This window comes from Callithrix jacchus, chromosome 6 (assembly GCF_049354715.1).
Source record: "Callithrix jacchus isolate 240 chromosome 6, calJac240_pri, whole genome shotgun sequence".
Taxonomy (NCBI): Eukaryota; Metazoa; Chordata; class Mammalia; order Primates; family Cebidae; genus Callithrix; species Callithrix jacchus.
The window spans coordinates 38,398,167-38,420,527 of NC_133507.1; the positions used below are offsets into that span (position 1 = coordinate 38,398,167).

A 22,361-nucleotide genomic window follows, 5' to 3' on the forward strand; every position below is an offset into this window, starting at 1 on the left:
GAAAACAGAAAGATAAGACTGGAAGAATAAGAATTATAATGAGAAACAAAAGCACAACTCTGGGTATTAGTAATACAACATTAGGCTGCAGTTCTAGCATATGCATTATATTAACACCATATTTATAATAGGTCCTGGATGAATGCTTATTCAAGATTGCTGTTATCACTTGGTTATTCCAACACTATTAGACACTGAGGAAGCTAAGAAGGTTAAAGAAAGCACAATCTAGACACAAGACAAGGTAGTTTGAACAGAAATATGCAGGTGCTTCTTTCTCAGACTTTTTATGAGTTTACAGTCGAGACCAAAATATGGATCTCAAGGTTTATAATACATTTTCCTAGCCCTGGACTATTACTATTTTTACTTACATCCCCTAAATGCATTATAGTCTAAAAGAATAATTTATACCCGTAGCAGCACATTCCCATATATATAATGTAAAATTATTTTATTTTGCTGTTGGGGTTCTGATAACTTGAGAATTATCATAAGCTATCACTTCTAATGATACAATTACTTTCAGAAAAAAAGGTTTATTACTTAGCCTGTAAAAGAAAAAAGTGGCTGAGCACAGTGGCTCACAACTGTAATCCCAGCACTTTGGGAGACCTAGGCAGGAGGATCACTTGAAGCCAGAGTTCAAGACCAGCATGGGCAGCAAAGCAAGATCCTATCATTACAATTTCTTTTTAATGAGTCAGGCTTGGTGGTTCACATCTGTAGTTCCAGCTACTCAGGAGGCTCAAGTGATTCTCGAGCCAAGAAGTTCAAGTGTATAGTGAACTAGGATTACATTGCTGAACTCCAGCCTCGGTAACTGAGAGAGACCTTGTCTGTAAAAATAAATAAATAAAAATATAAAAGATACTTTAACAAACACAACATACCAATCCTTTCTAAATGAAAATATTCAGTGCTGGTGAGTGTGCAAATTGACAGGCACTGTCATTCACTAAGAGTAGAAATATAAACTTTCTGAAAAGCAAAGATTTAAATGTAAAGATTTTGATTGCAACAGTTTTCACAATAATCACAACTGAAACAAAGTAAGTGATCAATAATAAGGACAGTTAAATAAGTTAGGTGAAAATAGGTAAATAAGTTATGGAGAAAAATAAATATAGTCACATGATGGGAAAATAGAACTTAACTACCTGGGAAAATGCATCATATTAAATGAAAGAGCAGAGAGCACAAACCTCTGGATATGGTAATAGTTTATATTTATAAATCTATATAGTTCAAATAAAATATATTTTAGGAAAAGACCCGATGGCAATTACATCAAAATGTTATCAGGGATTATCTCTGAGTAGTAAAATCAGGACTTATTTAATTTTTTTCTTATACTTGACTGGATTTTAAATTATTATTTATTGCTTTAAAAATACATACCTTAAAAGGAATTACTTTAAATATAAAATATTTGAGTGACAATTGGGATGTCCTTGATCCCGAAGTTCCTGAAAGATCATAGGGAATTACTAGACTGAGGTCTGATCATTCATCTAATGCCTTATGCTTCCCAGTGTACACAATTGAAAGGGCCTGTCACAAGGACTGTAAGACACTCTTAAAAGATATTACACACCTTTAACAGGGAGCCTCATTACACAGAAAATAAAATTGAAGCATGTTTACTCATTCAAAAGAATGATAACAAAGTCTTTTATTTAAACTCCCTTATAAATGTGAATTGGGGCATATTTGTTCATTAGTTAAACACAATTGCACAGGCATGATTGTGAAATCGAATTTTAAAAGGCACTCCATAATAGCTAAAGAAGCTTGCCTTTGCTGGATTGGAGCACGTTCATGCAGAACACAGCACTTCTTTTTTAAGTTCCAGGATACATGTGCAGAACATGCAGGTTTGTTACATAGGTAAGGGTGTGCCATGGTGGATTGTTGCACTTATCAACCCATCACCTAGGTATTAAGCCCCATATGCATTAGTTATTTATTGTGATGTTCTCCCTCCTCCTTCCCCGCCTCCACCCTGACGGGCCCCAGGAACACAGCACTTCTTAAAAGTCACAGGCAGCATGCATGTCACTTTGTATAATTCTGCTTTATGTGTTTGGTGTGGTGGCCTCTTCCTTTGCTCTACATGACAGAAACCTTAAGGCCAAGTGTGTTCTACCTTAACTTTGTCCCTAAAAGTGCCCTGAACAGTTAAGAATTCCCAGCATGACTCATAGGGACCCACTCCTGCCACTGCTCCAGGGCTCAGAGTTTCTCCCGGAATCCTGGGCCCTCCCTGCCGTGTCTCTCCTTTTCACCCCAGAGTGCAGCCAGGCTCATAGGACATTGGTTTATTGGAGCTTACACACAACAGGCCCCATGCAGAGTGGGGTGCACCTGACGGTGGAGGAAGATCTCTCTACATCACCCCACACAGACTGCTAACTACCAGTCCAGGCTCTTCACTCACTTTCCTTTGGCACGGTTAACCCACACCATCAGGCTTGTCCAGGCAGCTCCAGTTCCTCCTTTTTATCCTCCTCAAAGCCACACACCAGAGCTCCCTCTGCCCACTGCTGATTCATAGTGTCTCTGTCTTTTCCTCTCTTTCCCCATCCCACTCTTGGTCTCAGACCAAAATGCTTCCAAACATTTCCTCAGAGCTATTCAGAGTTGGACTTTCCTGTTTTGTACTTGCCAAATGTTTCCTGAATTGGTCTCCCATTCTAAAACATGCCCCACAACGAATGTCAAAGAAAGATGTCTCTGCCCCCCTTAATTCAATCCTTTCCCACATCTCTTGAACATGGTTTTTTAAAGGGCCTGAATTTCTCCCCACCTTTGTACCACTTTCCCATTCTACCTTGCCCCTCGAATCCTAAAATACAGCAGGAACACCAGATCATAAGGTAATACAGAACTCTCACTCAGATCTCTTCAACACAATCATCAACACATGGCTCACTGGGATTTACATCATACTGGATCAAGGCAGATAGAGGCTACTTTGAATACATACAACATTGGGATGTTGCTTTTGTTGGTGCTGAGGTAGAGGTGGGGGTTTGGGAGAGTGTGCTCTTTTTAAAGCCATAATGTAGCAACCAGTATCTATGGCAGGCATATGTTAATGTATAGGCTCAATGTTTAGGGGTTCCATATTTGTAATTATTTATTATTTGTTTGGCTTTTTTTGTTTTGGCCTCTGCACCAACAAATCAAACATTGCTTGTCTGAACAAATGATTCTGGTCATTTCCAAACATGGCCCAGCCAACTTGAGACAATGCCATTTTACAAAAACAGTACATAAATATCATCCAAATGTGGGCAATCACAAACAGCTACAAAGCAAATGTTACTGAATCCAACAGTGGGGCTAAGTACTGGATAACGTATCATTCAGAATTTAGGAAAACAAATCAGGTTGACACAACCCCTCCCTCCCACAAAGTGCCAGTAGAGTAAATGGCCACAGATAGCTAATGTTGGATAATTAAACACGGAGGAATTGCAAACTCAAATGGAATATTCTTGGTGGAGGCATTAAGATGTTTTCATTGCCCCAACCAGAATTCACATCAGATGTGTTTGTTTGCTTTTCCCAGGAATCAAACATGCTGTGCGCCCAGGGAAATGCCATGTTAGTTGGGTTTTAGTAAGAAATTTTACCCAAACTGGCCTTATAAGGGTAGGATTTTGCACTTGATTTCTGCCTTTGAAGATGACCTATTGAACAAAGTTTCCTAAATTAAAAGAATGAGATTTCCTTCTGCCTAAAACGTAATTAGAACCTAAAATGAAATGTTGGATAATACCTAAAATTGTGAGAATATCTCTTCTATAAAATACTTTCACGATTCCCTCTTTCTCAAGATTAACTACTACCACAGTGATAACCGAGTTTAAGCATGCGTTTTCTTGATTCTGAAAAGTCTGAATGCATTATGGCTCTGGATTTCTAAGTCTGGGCAGGGAAATGTATTAATTTTTAAGGATTCTAAGCAATGGTTTTAGTTAATTTTACATAGAATTGGATAGAACTATGGGATGGTATTTAACAAGTATATATGCATCCGATTAAATTAACTTGGTGATAACTTACTGTTCCTAAATTGTTACTAAAAATAGTTACACCTAGAGTCATCCAGAATGCCAAAATTTCATGAGATGACACAGCAGATAAATTGGTTTCTCCAACTCCTACCTTCTACCAGATTGTTCTGTATAGAACAATCATGCTTCCAAAGGCAGCCACCACCAGCAAGACCAGGAAGAAAGAAATTAACCAGGTTTAAGCCCTCAATCAAGCAGATAAATTGTGTATGCTCCAAAGCATTCTTACTGAGGAATAAAACTGAGGAGTTGTAGCATATGCTACAGTTACTGTTAGAAGAGGTAAAAGCCAGTCACCTGAGACTCTTTACCCTTTGCTCCTCAACACCTGCAGTTCCCAGCATACCACCTTCACTTTGATCTCGAGTCTCATTTCACTTCCCTAACATTAGAGTTTAGGCACATTCAATTTTCTCTCACTTTGGATTGTTATAAAGTGAATTAATTCAAGTCTTCTTTTGTTTTCCTTTTTAGCTTATATAATAAAAGAACACAGGCTTGTTCCAAAAACAAAATTTTAAGCCCAAACATAACTTTATAAGGTAAAAAGTAAAAACATCCTCTTTTCTCCATCTTGTCTCACTTCCTTAAGACAGCCACTGTCAACAGTTTGGGGACAAAAAGGTGTATGTGTGGTTGTACGCAGGTTTCAATAAATGTATATAAATTTCTTCTGAAGCTCGTTTTTTTTCATTTAATATACAGCATCTTGATTTTTCAGTCAATGTACAAAATAGCTAGCAGAAACACATTTATTGCATTTCTTCCTTTTCCTACAATGAGATCGCCAAACTAAGATTTACTGTCACAAGAAGCTTAACAAAAAAGCCTGTCAACCTAATACTACATTTATCTTTGGTTATATCTGTTTTTATATTGCCTTCAATCTAAAACTGGTGAGGACAAATGGGTAAACATACACACATTAATATACATAGGTAATAAATACAGAAAGTATCCTACATGGCTAAAATGTTAATGTGAGTAATACATGCATGCTGAAATGAAGTTAAGTTTCAAGGGCAAGAAGCTAAGGAAGGCATCTGCGTAGGTGGAGAGACTTAATGGGTTCTGATTAAGGAGGGAACCATATGGAAATTTCCTGGGCTTTGGAGCCAGAAACATGAGGTCAAATCTATTTCTTACTGATTATGTGGTTTGTGTAAGTTGTTTAAAACCCTTCTGAGCTTCCTTTTTTGTCATGCACAGAACTAGGGGAAAGACTTATCTCATAGAGATTTAGATATTAAATGTTTGAGATGGTGTCTTGAACATAGGAAGTTCTCAAAAAAAAGTCTTAATACTGTTAATAATCCAGACACTATATATATATATATAATATAATATATATATATAGAGAGAGAGAGAGAGAGAGAATGGAATTGGTTACCCAATACCCACAGCACCAAATATCTGAACTCTGCTTTTTGTCTTGTGTTTCTAGTTTGCCTTCATGCTTTTGTATTTATTTGTATAGACATGGAAAATGCCTTAGAAATAAACTGTAAACATGAAAGACACACAACTACTTAGCTTTAATGCATTATTGAAGTGATGCGCTCTCCTCCTATTTCCCCAGAGCATCTTGCACTAAGGTCATTAACAATATCCCAACATTCCCCTAAGCAATCCTAAATTTTACCTACACCTTGTGATAAATACAAGCCATCTGACTACCACTAAATAACTGACAATATCCTCCACCTCCGCTAATGACTAGCAGCTTGACCTGTCAAAAGCCAAGCTTCCCAAAGAGGAGGATCCCATCCTCACCTTGAATTTAACAAGGCTAAAACAGGTATATACACTTTTAGCTGGCTAGTGCCCACGTCTTGGGGAAAGGACCTACGAAGTACACATCTTCTTTTATTATATATTTTAGTCAACTGTATGTCCACCCACCCTTCACATTCATCTATACTGAAGAGCTTAGGTTTCCACAAAATCATGGATTTCTAGGAATAGGGGAAATTTTGGCCACTTTACTATCGAACCATCCTCTTTCTCATGTGAAAAAACTGGGGCTCAGGAAGATGTGGCACGCCCAAGGACACACAGCTATTTAGACATCAATTGGGATTAGAACCTCAACTCTTTAAGCCTTTTGCACACTAATAAGCAAGGTATTATACATTCCAGTAGTTCTGTAAGGTGCTTATTTAATCTTTTTTTGGATGAAAAGGAATGTCGGTGGTTGCGAATGCGTGTGAGAGAAGCAAAATGTACTGTGTGCCGGCCCGACGGGCAATTAACCCACCTGTCTGTCCATGTTGAGCTGGGATTAATGAAGGGGAAAGTTGCCTTTGTAATTTTCCACCATCTTATCTAAATTTGCAGGAAAATTGCTCTATGGGCAGTAAATAGGACCCAGAAAGACAAGCAACCTCCAGTAGAATCTCAAAGGGCTCCAGAGACATGTTAGACCAAGTTGAAGTAAAGCACGAGGTGGGGGATGTCTGCTAGGATGGTGGCAAGCAAGGGAGAGGATTTTTTTTCCCGTATTTATTCACCTGGAAGGGCAGACGTTGTCAATTTCCTCCTCCTGCCACACAAGTGGCCACGTCCTTGTCACTGGGGCTGCGCGGAGGTTCTCACCTCCCACCTTCTCCCAGGGATGTTTAGGGCAAGGGAACGGGTCGGGCTGGGCCGAGGAGGGCCCGGGCGTCGGCGCCCACCCCCGTCTCCACCCGCGGCAGCAGCTGTGGGCGCCGGGCGAGGGCTCCCTGGGCAGCGCCTTTGTTTTCCCGACTCCAATTACGTTTGCGGAAGTGCTGCCAGCGCCGGGCGCGAAGGGGGCGCAGGCGGCAGCCTCCCCCAGCACCCCACAAAGATGACACTCGACTCGGAAGCCGGGGGAGGGAGGCAGCGGCGGGTGAGCCAGGCCGAGAGCCGAGTCGGCGGCGCACGCTCGGATGCCGGCCCCGGATCCGAAGCCCCTTTCCGGCAGCAGGTGTGCGCGGCAGAGGGTCTCCCCGCCCTCCGGCTGGGCCCGTCGCAGGCGCGGGAGACCAGGGCTGGGCTGCGAGCCCCTTCCCCGCACGCCGAGCCCGACTCACCTGCTGCGGCGACGGCAGCGCTCAGCTGCGCGGGGCGCCGGGAGCCCTGTTCCCGGAGCGCGGGGCGGCGGCTTGGGGCCCCGGGGCGGCGCGCATCATCGCTGGCAGCTGGCGCGCTCCTCGGGGGCTGCGGCTGGCGGGGCGGGGCGCGGCAAGGGTTGCGGACCGGGTGGGGCCGCCGAGTACGGAGGCGGAGGGCCGAGAGCTCCCGCCGGCACGACCTTCTCTCACGCTGCGGCTCCTCCTCCTCCTCCCTGGCCGGGGCCTCACCGCCGCCGCCGCTGCTCACTACCGGCTGGACCAGTTCAGGGCCGGGCGCCGAGGACCGGCCGCCAGGTGCAGCGCTCCGCCTCCTGCGGCGGCGGCGGATGCGTCGACCGCCCGCTCCCGGCCTCCCGCCCGCCCCGGCGGCCCCTAGGGACCCCTGAACCCAGCTGGGCCGGGGGAGCGCGCTGAGGGGAAAGCACTGGGCGAGGCTCCATCCCTTCCCCTCCCTCTACCCACCTCGCGGCTCCCGCTGAGCCCCCAGGCAATGGGTGCGGACGGGGAAAGGTGGGGAAAATGTACTAACAGCCCTTATTCCTTGAGCGCCTTTTAAGTGGCACACACATGCTAACGCGATCAGTGCGTTATCTCCGCGTCTCTGTCCCTGGTCGACCCGGGAAGGAGGAGCCGGCAGGGTGCAGGAGACACACGATTTGTGAGTTTCGGGGCTCACCAAGAAGGGGGAACACTGAGACGAATGCGCCCTCTTTCAAGAAGGTGCTACTGGCGCCTTGCTGAAAAGCCAACAGTGTGTGTCGTACTAAGAATATGATTAAAGTTGTATTTCTGGTTAAAGACACAGAGAAGGTTGGGAGAGTGGAGAATTCATTTGGCAAGTGTGTCTGTGTGCCTGTGATGGGCCCTGAGGGATGCCACATCCTGTTCTTAAGGAGCTTATGGTCTTGTTCTGGCAACAAAGACAAGAGTGGCAATGGTAGCTAACGCTTATACACATCGATTATGTGTGAGGCACTGTGTAGGTACTATTTGAGCCTTAGAATCCTATAGGTATAGGAAATGTTATTACCATTTTACAACTGAGGAAAGCTGAGGCTGAAAATTAATGTGACTCATTCAAAGTTACTAAACAGCAAAAGGGAAAGCAGGTTTCTTTTATCTCCAGGCTTTAAGCTCTTAACCAGGAAATCATACTGATAAGAATTTGATAGGCCCTGAAGTTTCAGAATTTTGAGTCCCTCTTTAGGAAGAATAAAGCAATTACAAATATGAAGTTTCTAGGGCCCCTTCAGTAGCCTAATGCTAAATCCACTTTCAGTATTGACATAAAAACAAAACAAAGATGGAGAGTACGAGAATTTCAAATGAAAAAGACTAAGGTGGGGGTTGAACTCAGAGAATGATAGATGCTGGTTTGGTGTGACCTGAAGACAGCTGCTTCCTATGGAATTACTTGGAACTCAATGTCATAAAGTCCCCAGTTGTTAGCTGTCATAACTTAATTATTCTTTCTGTCCAGCAATTAAAGAAGCAACTTAAAAAATAAAAAAACACACTTCTAGGTCTAACATGGGTCAAGTTCTCGCCTGCGTATGGCAAGAGAGAGAAACAAGCAGAACTTGGGGAAAATGGGGCAGTTCTTGACCTACAAAGGCAGCTCCATGTTGAACAGTGAAGTCACATCATCCAGAGATTACAGCCAGTGACACTGTTTCGAATACGATAGGGTAGACTCAAAGGTCAGCACAGAAGAAAATGGGGGGTTTCGGGTTTTTGGGTTTTTTTCTTCCCCCAGACTGGAATGCAGTTGCACACTCATGGCTCCCCACAGCCTCAACCTCTTAGGCTCAGGTGATCCTCTTGCCTCAGCTTCTTGAGTAGCTGGGACCACAGGCACACAACACTACACCTGGCTAATTTTAAAAAACTATGTGTAGAGACAAGGTTTTACGATGTTGCCCACACTTGTCTCAGACTCCTGGGCTCAAGCAGTCCTCCCACCACCTCAGCCTCCCAAAGTGCTGGGATTACATGTATGTGCCACTACTCCAGATCAGAAACTGCTGTTTTAACTGACCTTGGTAGGGCAGGAATATTTTCCTACCAGCCATATTCCTTTTAATATGTTCAAATGTTTCATAATTGTTCTAACTCATAATTAAACTAAATATTATATTTAAAATTGTCTTCATTTTTAAAGTATAAGTAAAATGAATATAACTCAAGGAGAAGATACAAGTATGCATAAAGAAAAAGTGATCTGCCACTCCACCCCCACCTTCTTACCTGCTGTGAGCTTGGTGTGGGAAATTAGCCTCCAAGTATACTGACAAAATTTTTAAAATGTTGTGATCACATAATATATTGAAGCAGTTTAAACCACATAGTAAGAAGATGGAAAAAGAGGACAGGTTAACACACTTCGGATAGGGTACAAGAGGTAGTATGTTTTATTAAATATGTGTAGATTCTCTCTCTTTCTCTCCCTCTCTGTGGACTACGTCATTCTTCCCTGCTGATGATATAGTTGCAAGGACCAAAGTTGAAGTTGAACAGGGGGTTTGGCAGACAAAAGGTGCCTGGTCAACTTGTACTTGCTCTATCAGGAGACTTAGCAGCAGGCATGTCTGGCTATAGCTCTAGCTCACCAGATCGCTGGATAAATAGCTATGGACTATATTGGCATTTCTTAGGTAGAGAACAAATGCAGCCTGTGTGGGTGACAGCAGTGGGTGGTCATTTTAAGACTTCCTGAATATCAAATATCTCATGCACCTTGTGAATATTTAGTGTATCAAGAATAATTGGTGCCTACTGGGTCCTTCCAAACCTTCCTATGTTCAGGTCACATATGCATTACTTTATCTCACAGCTTCTACTTTATCTTCCTTAAAATGTTTTTCTTTTTTATTTTGGCAGAACTGAATATTCTTAAATAAGGAAACAAGCACATTATAGTGGGTAGCAATAACAAAAATAGCTAACGCATACAAGACTTACCATGTGCAAGGCATGGCTCAAAGCACTTTCAATATATTAATTCATATAATCCCCACAACAATCGCATACTGGTAGGTACTGTTACCTCCTTGCACTGGTGAGGAAGCTGGTGCATATAAAAGTGAAGCAACTAGACTGAAGCCATCTCACAAGGAAATGCTGGGATCTGCATTTAAACTTTGGGTTCAGGGCTTTGGTTCTTAACCCCTCCTTCCTCCTTGCCCATTTAAATATTTACAAACATGTATATTCACATATGGAGGGTTGGGAATTTTATTTTTATGCACATGGTGTCAATTATTTCTTTCTCCAGTCATTTCTTCCTCCTGTTAGGAACAGGAGACACTAGTCCCCTCCTTGAAATTCTTTCTCTTCTTTTGGTGCCCCGCAAGTCTTGGATTTTCCTCCTTGACACTCTGCCCTCCTCTGTCTTCTGTGACCCACGAGTTTTGAGTTTTCCTCTTCCTTTCTGACAACCCCACTTTGTGTGCTCCACTTGGGTTTTAGTTTTCCTTGAGTTTGTTTCTAGGCTTTCCTTTCTTCTGATTGTTTTTTTTCTGTGAATGCTCTCACTCACTCCTTGGCTTCAATCATAGAATGTTTGAGGATGCTCCAAAAACCCTCTCTTGGGGTCAGCCTCTCTCCTGAGGGCCAGATCCTTATGGTCACTTGTCCAGTGTGATATGTCAGAGGGATCCCAAACTCGCTAAGTGCCACACCAATGTATCATTACCTTGTGTTCTTTTCTCACTCACTATTTTTTTTAAGACAGAGTCTCATTCTGTCACCCTGGCTGAATTGCAGTGGTGCGATCTCAGCTCACTGCATCCTCTGCCTTCTGGGTTCAAGTGATTCTCCCACTTCCACCTCCCGAGTAGCTGAAATTATAGGCACGCACCACCACGACTGGCTAATTTTTGTATTTTTAGTAGAAATTAGGTCTCACCATGTTGGCCAAGGTGGTCTGGAACTCCTGATCTCAAATGATCTTTTTCAGTCTTCCAAAGTGCTGGGAGTACAGGCATGAGCCACTGCACCCAGCCCCCCATTCACTCTTCTGGGTTCCCAGACTCTGGGGTCCCAAACAGCAATCCAACCAGTTGTACAAGCCCCTTTTTCTGAACGCTCCTTTCACCCTTATTTTCACACCCAGTGTATTAGTTTCCTATTGCTGCTGTAACAAGGTGTCATAAACTTTGTGGATTAAAACATACATTTACTTTATTTTATTTTATTTCAGCAGCACAATTTTTACTTCCTGAACTGCAGGAAAGGTACTCTTACTAGCCATCTTGCCATGAGAGTACAATGAACAAAGGAAAACACACACATTCATCCCTTACGCATTGGGGTCGTCCTTAGTGCTGTATCTGATCTTAGTTGGCTGGAGCCAGACCTCACAATCTAAACTAAAACCCGATTGGCTAACAACTTAAAACTTTTCTAAACAGGTGAAAGAGTGGGGAGCTGGGACATGCCTGTGAGCATGTCCAGCACAGATATCTTGGTTAAAGTACAAGGACATAGAATGTACTACGTGCCTCTAAGCATGGCATGTTTAACAGCTACATAGGATGGGGCTTAACAAAGAGCTACTAGTACACTTATGATTTATTCTTTAACAAGAAAGGGAACTTTAAAAAGGAACTTTTCTACTTCCCACACCACACCAACCCATTCCCAGCTTGTTGGCTGACACCAGGATGTATCCTAGAATTCAATCAATTTTTTTTATTATTATACTTTAGGTTGTGGGGTACATGTGCAGATCGTGCAGGATTGTTACATAGGTATACACATGCCATGGTGGTTTGCTGCATCCATCCCCCCATCATTTATATTAGGTATTTTTCCTAATGTTTTCCCTTCCCCATCCCCCACTCCCTGATATCCCTCGCCTAGCTCCCCCACCCCCACAACAGGCCCTTGTGTGTGATGGTCCCCTCCCTGTGTCCATGTGTTCTCATTGTTCAACACCCACTTATGAGTGAGAACATGCAGTGTTTGGTTTTCTGTTCTTGTGTCAGTTTGCTGAGAATGATGCTTTCCAGATTCATCCATGTCCCCGCAAAGGACATGACCTCATCCTTTTTTATGGCTACATAGTATTCCATCGTGTATAATGTGCCATAATTTTCTTTATCCAGTCTATCATTGATGGGCTTTTGGGTTGGTTCCAAGTCCTTGCTGCTGTAAACAATGCTGCAATGAACATATGTGTGCATGTGCCTTTATAATAGAACGATTTATAATCCCTTTGGTATATACCCAGTAATGGGATTGCTGGGTCAGATGGTATTTCAGGTTCTAGATCCTTGAGGAATCTTCACACTATCTTCCACAATGGCTGAACTAATTTACACTCCCACCAACAGTGCAAAAGCATTCCTGTTTCTCCACACCCTCTCCAGCATTTGTTGTCTCCAGATTTTTTAATGATCGCCATTCTAACTGGCGAGAGATGGGATCTTAATATGATTTTGATTTGCGTTTCTTTAATGACCAGTGATGATGAGCATTTTTTCATATTTTTGTTGGCTGCATAAATATCTTCTTTTGAAAAGTGTCTGTTCATATCCTTTGCCCACTTTCTGATGTTTTTTTTTTCCTTGTAAATTTGTTTGCATTCTTTGTAGATTCTGGATATTAGCCCTTTGTCAAATGAGTAGATTGCAAAAGTTTTGCCCATTCTTTTGGTTGCTGGTTCACTCTAATGATTGTTTATTTTACTGTACAGAAGCTCTTAAGTTTAATTAAATCCCATTTGTCTATTTTGGCTTTTGTTGCCATTGCTTTTGGTGTTATAGTCATGAAGTCCTTGCCTATGCCTGTGTCCTGAATGGTATTGCCTAGGTTTTCTTCTAGAGTTACTATGGTGTTAGGTCTTATGTTTAAATCTTTAATCTATCTGGAGTTAATTTTTGTATAAGGTGTAAGGAAGGGGTCCAGTTTTAGCTTTCTGTGTATGACTAGCCAGTTATCCCAACACTATTTATTAAACAGGGAATCCTTTCCCCGTTGCTTGTTTTTGTCAGGTTGTCAAAGATCAGATGGTTGTAGATGTGTGATTTTGCTTCAGAAGCCCCTGTTCTGTTCCACTGGTCCATATGTCTGTTTTGGTACCAGTACCATGCAATTTTGGTTACTGTAGTATCATTTAAAGTCAGGTAGCGTGATGCCTCCAGCTTTATTATTATTATTATATGCTTTGGATTGTCTTGGCTATGTGGACTCTTTTTTGGTTCCATATGAAGTTTACGGTGTTTTTTTTTTTTTCCAGTTCTGTGAAGGTCAGTGGTAGCTTGATGGGGATAGCATTGAATCTATAAATTACTTTGGGCAGTATGGCCATTTTCATGATATTGATTCTTCCTAACCATGAGCATGGAATCTTTTTCCATCTGTCTGTATCCTCTCTTATTTCCTTGAGCAGTGGTTTGTAGATCTCCTTGAAGAGGTCCTTTACATCCCTTGTTAGTTGTATTCTTAGGTATTTTACTCTCTTTGCAGCTATTGTGAATGGGGGTTTGCTCATGATTTGGCTCTCTGTATGTCTGTTATTGGAGTATAGGAATGCTTGTGATTTAAAACATACATTTATTATCTTACAATTCTGGAGGTCAGAAGTGCAAAATGGGTTTTAGTGAACTAAAAGCAAGGTGACTACAGGGCTGTATTCTTTCTGTAGGCTGTAGAGAAGAGTCCATTTCTTTGATCTTTTTCACTTCTAGGGGCTGCTCACATTCTTTGGCTCATGGACCCTTCTTCCATCTTCAGAGCACACCACTCTAACCTCAGCTCAATCTTTGATTACCTTTTCTGACTCTGACCCTCATTACATTGGGTTCATCTTGATGATCCAGACAAATCTCTTCCTTTTAAGAATCTTAATCTCGTCAACAAAGTCCCTTTTGCTATGAAGCATATTCACAGGCTCCTGGGATTGGGACATGGTCATCTACAGTGGGTCATTACTCTGTCTATGACACCCAGTCAGATGCCAAACTCTTGATTCTGCCTCGAAAAGGCACCTGTGCTCTTCTCTCCTTCCCTGTGCTATCCTAATCTCTGTTATCTCTCCTTTGCCTATGGCAACCATTTTTTTGATCTCTGCCTCAATATGTTCTCTCATCCAATCAACTTTTCACTTTGCCACCAAAATAATATTTTCTCTTCTTTTCTTTTCGACAGGATCTTGCTCTGTCATTCAGGCTGGAATGCAGTGGTGGGATCATAGTTTACTGTAAACTCGAACTCCTGGGCTCAAGGGATCCTCACACCTCAGCCTCTCAGGTAGCTGGGACTACAGGTGCATATCACCACACCCAGCCAATTATTAATTTTCTTTGTACAGATAGAGTCTCACTATGTTTTAGGAGAGGAGCCAGGTTGGCTGGTAGCACAGCCAGGAGGCACAATACAACACGAAGAGTGCCTTATGGTGTTGCACAATCCTATGAGACAGCAAAGAAATAGCATGGTAAGGTGTTTGTAAAGATTCTTTTGGTGCTGGGTACAGTTACTCATGCCTGTAATCTCAACATTTTGGGAGGCCAAGGTGGGCAAATCACTTGAGCCCAGGAGTTTGAGACTAGCCTGGGCAACATGGCAAAACCTTATCTCTACAAAACATACAAAAATTAGCAGGGCACAGTGGCATGCTTATAGTCCTAGCTACCAGGGAGGCTAAGGTAGGAAGATCAACTGAACTCAGCAGGTCAATCTTCCCACCTTAGCAATAAGCCATGATTACATCACTGTACTCCAACCTGGGTGACAGACTGAGAACTTGTCTCAAAAAGAAAAAAAGGTAACTGTAACCAATAGCAAAGAGAGGGGTTAACAGTAGCATGGACCACAGTGGTAGTGGCAGGGATGGAGAGCAACAGATGGATTTGAGAGAGAGTTTTGGAAAGTATATGAGCATACTTGGTGATATGTTGCATGTGGGAGGCAAGGGAAATGAGGTTTCCCCAGTTGCTAAAGCAACAGATGGATTTGAGAGAGAGTTTTGGAAAGTATATGAGCATACTTGGTGATATGTTGCATGTGGGAGGCGAGGGAAATGAGGTTTCCCCAGTTGCTAAAGCCAAAAACCTGGCTTTCTGAGTCATTCTTAATGACTGAGTCATTCTTAATGACTCACAGGTTTTTGGCTTTAGCAACTGGGGAAGATTGTGATAACCTTTACTGAGAGGGAGGAGACTGTGGGAGGAGCAGGTTGGAAGGAGAAAAGGAAGAGTTCCCATTTGACTCAGTGAGTTTGAGATGCCTGTGAGCCTTGCAGGTGGAGCTGTGTGAAGTGGGCAATTAAACATGAGTCCAAAGCCCAAAAGAAAGGCCTGGCCGTGGCAGTCATCAGCATTGAGGTACCATTTACAGTCATTGGACGGAAGAGAATTATTCAGGAAGAGAATAGACTCAGAGAGCCCAAAGAAGGGCAAACATTTACCATTTGGTATAGGAGAGGAAACCAGGAAGGATCAGTCAAAAGTAGGAGGCATCGCAGGAGGATGTTGTCACTGAGGACTGTAGAAGAGTTGTTTCAAGCAGGCGTGAGTGGTTTGTACTCTCTCTTTCCTCCATATCCTAGATAAAGCATTATGTCCTTCACAGACTGGCTTTATCAGCCCCCAGTGGCTCTGTTCACCATGTGCCTTCTCTGTCGTGGTATCTATCATACACTATTGTAATCATTTGTTTGACTTCTATGCTAGATTGTAAGCTCCTTAAAGACAGAAAAACTCTGTGTTGTTCAACACTTGTATTAGCATAGACAGTAGTCCATTGGAACAGCCCATATCCAGTGATTTTAATAAGAAAAAAAATATGATTTTTCCTCATATAAAGGTTTGGGTAAATATATGTAACAAATCTGCATGTCCTGCACATGTACGCTGGAACTCAAAAAATCGTAAAATTAAATTAAATTTAAAAGTTTAGGGCCAGGTGCTGTGGTTCACACCTGTAATCCCAGCACTTTGGGAGGCCAAGGCAGGTGGATCATCTGAGATCAGGAGTTTGAGAACATGCTGGTCAACATGGAGAAACCCTGTCTTTACTAAAAATACAAAAAACAGCTGGCATGATGGTGCACCCCTGTAATCCCAGCTACTTCAGAGGCTGAGGAAGGCGAATCACTTGAGCTGGGGAAGCGGAGGTTGCAGTGAGCTGAGATCGTGCCATCATACTCCAGCCTGGGCAACAAGACAAAACTCCATCTCAAAAAAAAAAAATTAAAAAGTTCAGGTAAATAAGTGGGCCCATGGTGTTGGGACTCGAGATCTTCTTGCTCTGTTATCTTCAAAACCCAACATGGCTGCCTCAACACTTGCTATCATGTGTACATTCGAGCCATTGGGAAAGGGAAAAGGCAGGAAAGGCATTTTCCTTCCTTTTACGAACATGGGTGGGGCTCAGTGGCTCACACCTGTAATTCCAGCACTTTGGGAGGCCAAGGTGGGTGGATCACCTGAGGACAGGAGTTTGAGACCAGCCTAGCCAACATGGTGAAACCCCATCTCTACTAAAAATACAAAAAATTAGTTGGACATGGTGGTGGGCACCTGTAATCCAAGCTACTCAGGAGACTGAGGCAGGAGAATCACTTGAACCTGGCAGGTGGAGGTTGCAGTGAGCTGAGATCATACCACTGCACTCCAGCCTGAGTGACAGAGTGAGACTCCGTCTCAAGAAAAAGGAAAAGAACATGACCAGAAGTTGTACATATGTACACATTACTTGTTTAAATTCCAGTAGTAGAACTTGGTCATATGACCACATCTGTCTGCAAGGAAAGCTGAGAAATATAGTCTTTAACTCAGTAGCCACATACACAGATAAAAATTCTATGACTGTGAAAGGAAGAGAACAGACACTGGGTAGAACCAGTAGCCCCCATATACCATTATAATTGTATCACAGAGCCTGACTGTTGGAATATGCTTTTATGGCATAGAGAAAGGCAAGGAAAGATAAACACCCCACTCTTGACCTTAATTACCTTGTGAGGAGGAATTGGAAAGGGTATGGAGGAGAGTTATGAATTATTTGTGGAATGAATGGATAATAAATGGATACATCCAATGGTGACAGTAGTGATGAGGTGAGTTCTTTTTAGCCCCCTCCTAGCCTCCCTTGTTTCCTCAGTATTGGCTTATGAAGGAGGAGGGACTTTCACTAGACCGAAAAGGTAAGTTACGTAAATGGAAGGAAAGAAGGCTAACTCATTTAAATCTTTTATTCTGATATATGTTTTGCTTAATTCTCGAGTTTTCCATGTGGGTGATCATATTAAACGATGAACAATTATACTTTAGTCTCCTTTCCAGTATTTATATCTATATTTAAAATCCTTACTACATTGACAAAATAATAGTAAATATTGGTAATGATCAATAATTGTTCCTTTTCTTACTGCTTGCTTTACTGTGACTGTCTCTATTGCTTTGCCACTGAATTTGAGGCTGGCTATTGTTTTGACATAGCTATTTTTTATTAGGTTAATTAAAAATCTTTCTATATATGGCTTAATAAGAGTTTTTAAAATTTATAATACATATTTTAATATTTCTTTCATGTGCTTTCTAAGATTTTTTCTTCTTGTCCATTTCCAATCCAGTTCCACATCATGTGATGTTCATTGTCTTATAATTATGGACTTGAATGGCAATAAACATACCTTAGTGAGGCAGAGAGTTAGGCCCTAGATATAGAAGTGTAAAATCAGGTCCCTTCCATCAAGAGGCTTGTGATTTACTAGCAGGGACATGTCTGCAAATAAATCAATTATAAATCACATAATTATAATAGCAGGCAACACATGCTATGAGTGGTATACAGATTAACTTTTCAAAAATATCTCTTCTATAATGTTCCTCCTCCCCTAAGAAAAATATATTTAGCCCCTATGGTTCAAAGCAGATAGTCCAAAATCTTTAATGATCTTCAATCAGACACTAAGTTCTGCCTATTGTATCCTCTCAGCATTTCTGTGTTTCACCTTCCCTATCCCTACACACATTACTCCACCCTATCCCTAATTCAACTGTCTCCATAGTGGCTTCCCTCTTTCCAGCCTTGCACCTGTCTAATAGTAACCAAGGCACTTCAAATGTATCTCAGTATGTGGTTTAAAAAAAATTAAATTATATTTTAATTTTTAAAACCTTTTATTAGAGTAGAACATATACACACAAAAAAGTGCACAGATCATAAGAGTACAATTGGGTTATAATAAATATAATAAAAACTGTGTAATAACCACTAATTGCAAAAAACTGAATGTTACAAGCACTCCAAAAATTCCTCTTGTGACCTTTATAAATTACTACCTCTTTCTTCCTTCCCAAAGGTAACCACCATAGAGTAGTTTTGCCTGTTTCTGAAGTTTATATAAGTGGAATCAAAAAGAGTATAAAATATTTTGTGTTTGATTTCTTTCTTTTTTTTTTTTTTTAAATTAGAGATGGTCTTTCTATGTTGTCTAGGCTGGTCTTAAACTCCTGAGCTCAAGTGATCCTCCTGCCTAGGACTTCCACAGTACTGGGATTACAGGTGTGAGCCGATGCACCTGGCTTTGTGTTTGATTTCTGGTATAGTTTAGATGTCCCCGCCCAAATTTCATGTTGAAATGTAATACCCAGTGTGGAAGGTGGGGACTTTGGGAGGTGTTTGGGTCATGGGGATGGATTCCTTATGACTTGGTGCTGTCCTTGTGATACTGAGTTCTCTCAAGATCTGGTTAAGTATGTATTGCACCTCTACCCTCCACCCTCCCCTTGTTCCTGCTCATACCCTGTGATACTGGGGCTCCTCTTTTGCCCTCCACCATGGCTGTAAACTTCCTGAGGCCTTACCAGAAGCCAAGTAGATGTTGGCACCGTGCTCCCTACACAGCTTGCAGAACTGTGAGCCAATTAAACCTCTTTTCTTTGTAAATCACTCAATCTCCAGAATTGCTTTGCTTTTCTTTTATTTTTTTTTTTAATTACTTTTTGAGACAAGGTCTTGCTCTGTCACCCAGGCTGGAGTGCAGTGATGCAATCCTGGCTCACTGCTGCTTCGACCTCCCAGGTTCACATGATTCACACACCCCAGCCTCCCATGTAGCTGGGACTACAAATGCACCACCATACCTGGGTAATTTTTTTTTTTTTTTTAAGATGAAGTTCTGCTCTTGTTGCCCAAGCTGGAATGCAATGGTGCAATCCCAGCTCACTGCAACCTCCGCCTCCAAGGTTCAAGCAATTCTCCTGCCTAAGCCTTCCAAGTAGCTGGGATTACAGGCATGCATCACCATGCCTAGCTAATTTTGTATTTTTAGTAGAAACAGGGTTTCACCATATTAGCCAGGCTGGTCTCAAACTCTTGACCTCAGGTGATCCACCCACCTCAGCCTCCAAAAGTGCTGGGATTACAGGCGTGAGCCACCGTACCTGGCCTTTTTTTTTTTTTTTTAGAGACAAAGTCTTACTATGTGGCCCAGGCTGGCCTTGAACTCCTGGGCTCAAGCGATACTACCACCTCGGTCTCCCAGAGTGCTGAGATTACAGGCAGGAGACATAGGCTCAGGCTCAAGTAGCTTTAATGGCCTACTATAATTTCTTTTGCCCAAAATTACATTACAGTGTGTAGTTATTTCATTTCCAGTATATAAAAATTCCCCTTTCTTTTATTCTGTTGTTGATAGATATTTGGATAATTTCCATTCATTGGCATTTACAAATAATGCTGCGATGAACATCACCATGCTTGTCTGTGGTGCACATAGGTATGAATTTCTATTGTATATACTTAGAAGTGTAATTGCTAAGCTGTAGGATATGCAGGCTTTTGTCTTTGTTAGTTAATACTGAACAACTTCCAAGGCATTTGCAAGAATTTATACTCCTGTTGACATTTCTCTTGTTTCACATACTTGCCCTCACTTCTTGTCAGTATTTTTTCTTTTTAAAACATTCTTTTGAAATAATTTTATGCTTTGAAATAAATATTTGTATGTATGTATAAATGAGTTAGTATATACATAAATTTTCTTCTCTTTCCACTGAAAGGGTCTAGAAGCAGTGATACTTCAGTTATGTTGAGCACATTTAGTTGGTTTCTAGTAAAAAGAACCAAGGCTCTCTGGAGACATCATTGGTTCCAGTGTTGGTGCAGGGCGTCTTGTAATGTCAGTGCTCCTTAAAAGTGTAGTTAGGGTGCTGCAACTGGTGGGCGTAGAGCATGCGGGTTTTTGGGGACTGCGACTGCGGCTGCGGCTGCGGCTGCCCGTGCTTCCCCACCCCTGCCCCCCCGACCCCCCTTCCCGACCCAGCTCTCTGGCCTCGGAGGCTGTGACAATGGACTATGACTTTAAAGTGAAGCTGAGCAGCGAGCGGGAGCATGTCGAGGACCTGTTTGAATATGAGGGCTGCAAAGTTGGCCAAGGCACTTACGGTCACGTCTACAAAGCCAAGAGAAAAGATGGGAAGGATGATAAAGACTATGCTTTAAAACAAATAGAACAAATAGGAGGAACTGGGATCTCTATGTCGGCATGTAGAGAAGTAGCATTACTTCCAGAGCTTAAGCATCCAAACGTCATTTCTCTTCAAAAGGTGTTTCTCTCTCATGCTGATAGGAAGGTGTGGCTGCTGTTTGACTATGCTGAACATGACCTCTGGCATACAATCAAGTTTCACAGAGCTTCTAAAGCAAACAAGAAGCCAGTTCAGTTACCTTGGGGAATGGTGAAGTCACTATTATATCAGGTCCTAGATGGTATTCACTATCTGCACGCTAACTGGGTGTTGCACAGAGATTTGGAACCTGCTAATATTTTAGTTATGGGTGAAGGTCCTGAGCGAGGAAGAGTAAAAATTGCTGACATGGGCTTTGCCTGATTGTTTAATTCACCTTTGAAGCCTTTAGCAGATTTGGATCCAGTGGGTGTTACATTCTGGTACCGAGCCCCTGAACTGCTTCTTGGAGCAAGGCATTATACCAAAGCTATTGATATTTGGGCTATAGGGTGTATATTTGCAGAACTGCTAACGTCAGAACCAATATTTCACTGTCTACAAGAGGACATCAAAACTACTAATCCTTATCACCATGACCAGCTGGACAGAATATTCAATGTAATGGGATTTCCTGCAGATAAAGATTGGGAAGATATAAAAAAGGTGCCTGAACATTCAACATTAATGAAAGATTTCAGAAGAAATACATATACCAACTGCAGCCTTATCAAGTATATGGAAAAACATAAAGTTAAACCAGGTAGTAAAGCATTCCACTTGCTTCAGAAGTTGCTCACCATGGACCCAATAAAGTGAATTACCTCAGAACAGGCTATGCAGGTTCCCTATTTCTTAGAAGACCCACTTCCTACATCACATGTTTTTGCCGGTTGTCAAATCCCTTACCCAAAATGAGAATTTTTAACACAAGAAGAACATGATGACAAAGGAGACAAAAAGAACCAGCAGCAGCCGCAGGGCAATAACCACACTAATGGAACTAGCCACCCAGGGAATCAAGACAGCAGTCACACACAGGGACCTCCATTGAAGAAAATGAGAATTTTCCTCCTACCACTACCTCAGGTGGACTTATCATGACCTCAGACTATCAGCGTCCAATCCACACGCTGCCTATCCCAACCCTGGACCAAGCACATCACAGCCGCGGAGCAGCATGGGATACTCAGCTACCTCCCAGCAGCCTCCACAGTACTCACATCAGACACATGGGTACTGAGCTGCATCGGAATCTTGTCCATGCACTGTTGCGAATGCTGCAGGGCTGACTGTGCAGCTCTCCACGGGAACCTGGTATGGGCCATGAAAAGGTACTGTACAACCACATCTTCAAAATGTCCAGTAGCCAAGTTCCACCACTTTTCACAGATTGGGGTAGTGGCTTCCAAGTTGTACCTATTTTGGAGTTAGACTTGAAAAGAAAGTGCTAGCACAGTTTGTGTTGTGGATTTGCTACTACCATAGTTTACTTGACATGGTTCAGACTGACCAATGCATTTTTTTCAGTGACAGTCTGTAGCAGTTGAAGCTGTGAATGTGCTAGAGGCAAGCATTTATCTTTGTATGTGGTGCATTTTTCAGTGTAACAACATTATCTGACCATTGGTACACACACAAACACAAAGTTTAACTGGTACTTGAAACAAAAAGTATATGTTAACAAAATAACCAAGGTTCAACATGAGATTATT

General features: G+C 42.1%; 1 protein-coding gene and 1 pseudogene across 4 annotated transcripts in view; one reads left to right on the top strand and one right to left on the bottom strand.

Annotated features, from left to right (window-relative positions):
- MFSD6 (major facilitator superfamily domain containing 6) overlaps window positions 1–7,468 on the bottom strand; it is an 89,233-nt gene extending 81,765 nt beyond the window's left edge. For all 4 annotated transcript variants that reach the window (XM_008999094.5, XM_035304233.3, XM_054257349.2 and 1 more), the window contains exon 1: window positions 6,596–7,468. The gene's annotated coding sequence lies outside the window, so the exon portion shown is untranslated. The remainder of the gene's footprint in view (window positions 1–6,595) is intronic.
- Window positions 7,469–20,218: 12,750 nt separating this feature from the next.
- Window positions 20,219–22,015, top strand: LOC100399928 (cyclin-dependent kinase 8 pseudogene; annotated as a pseudogene).
- The last annotated feature ends 346 nt before the right edge of the window (window positions 22,016–22,361 follow it).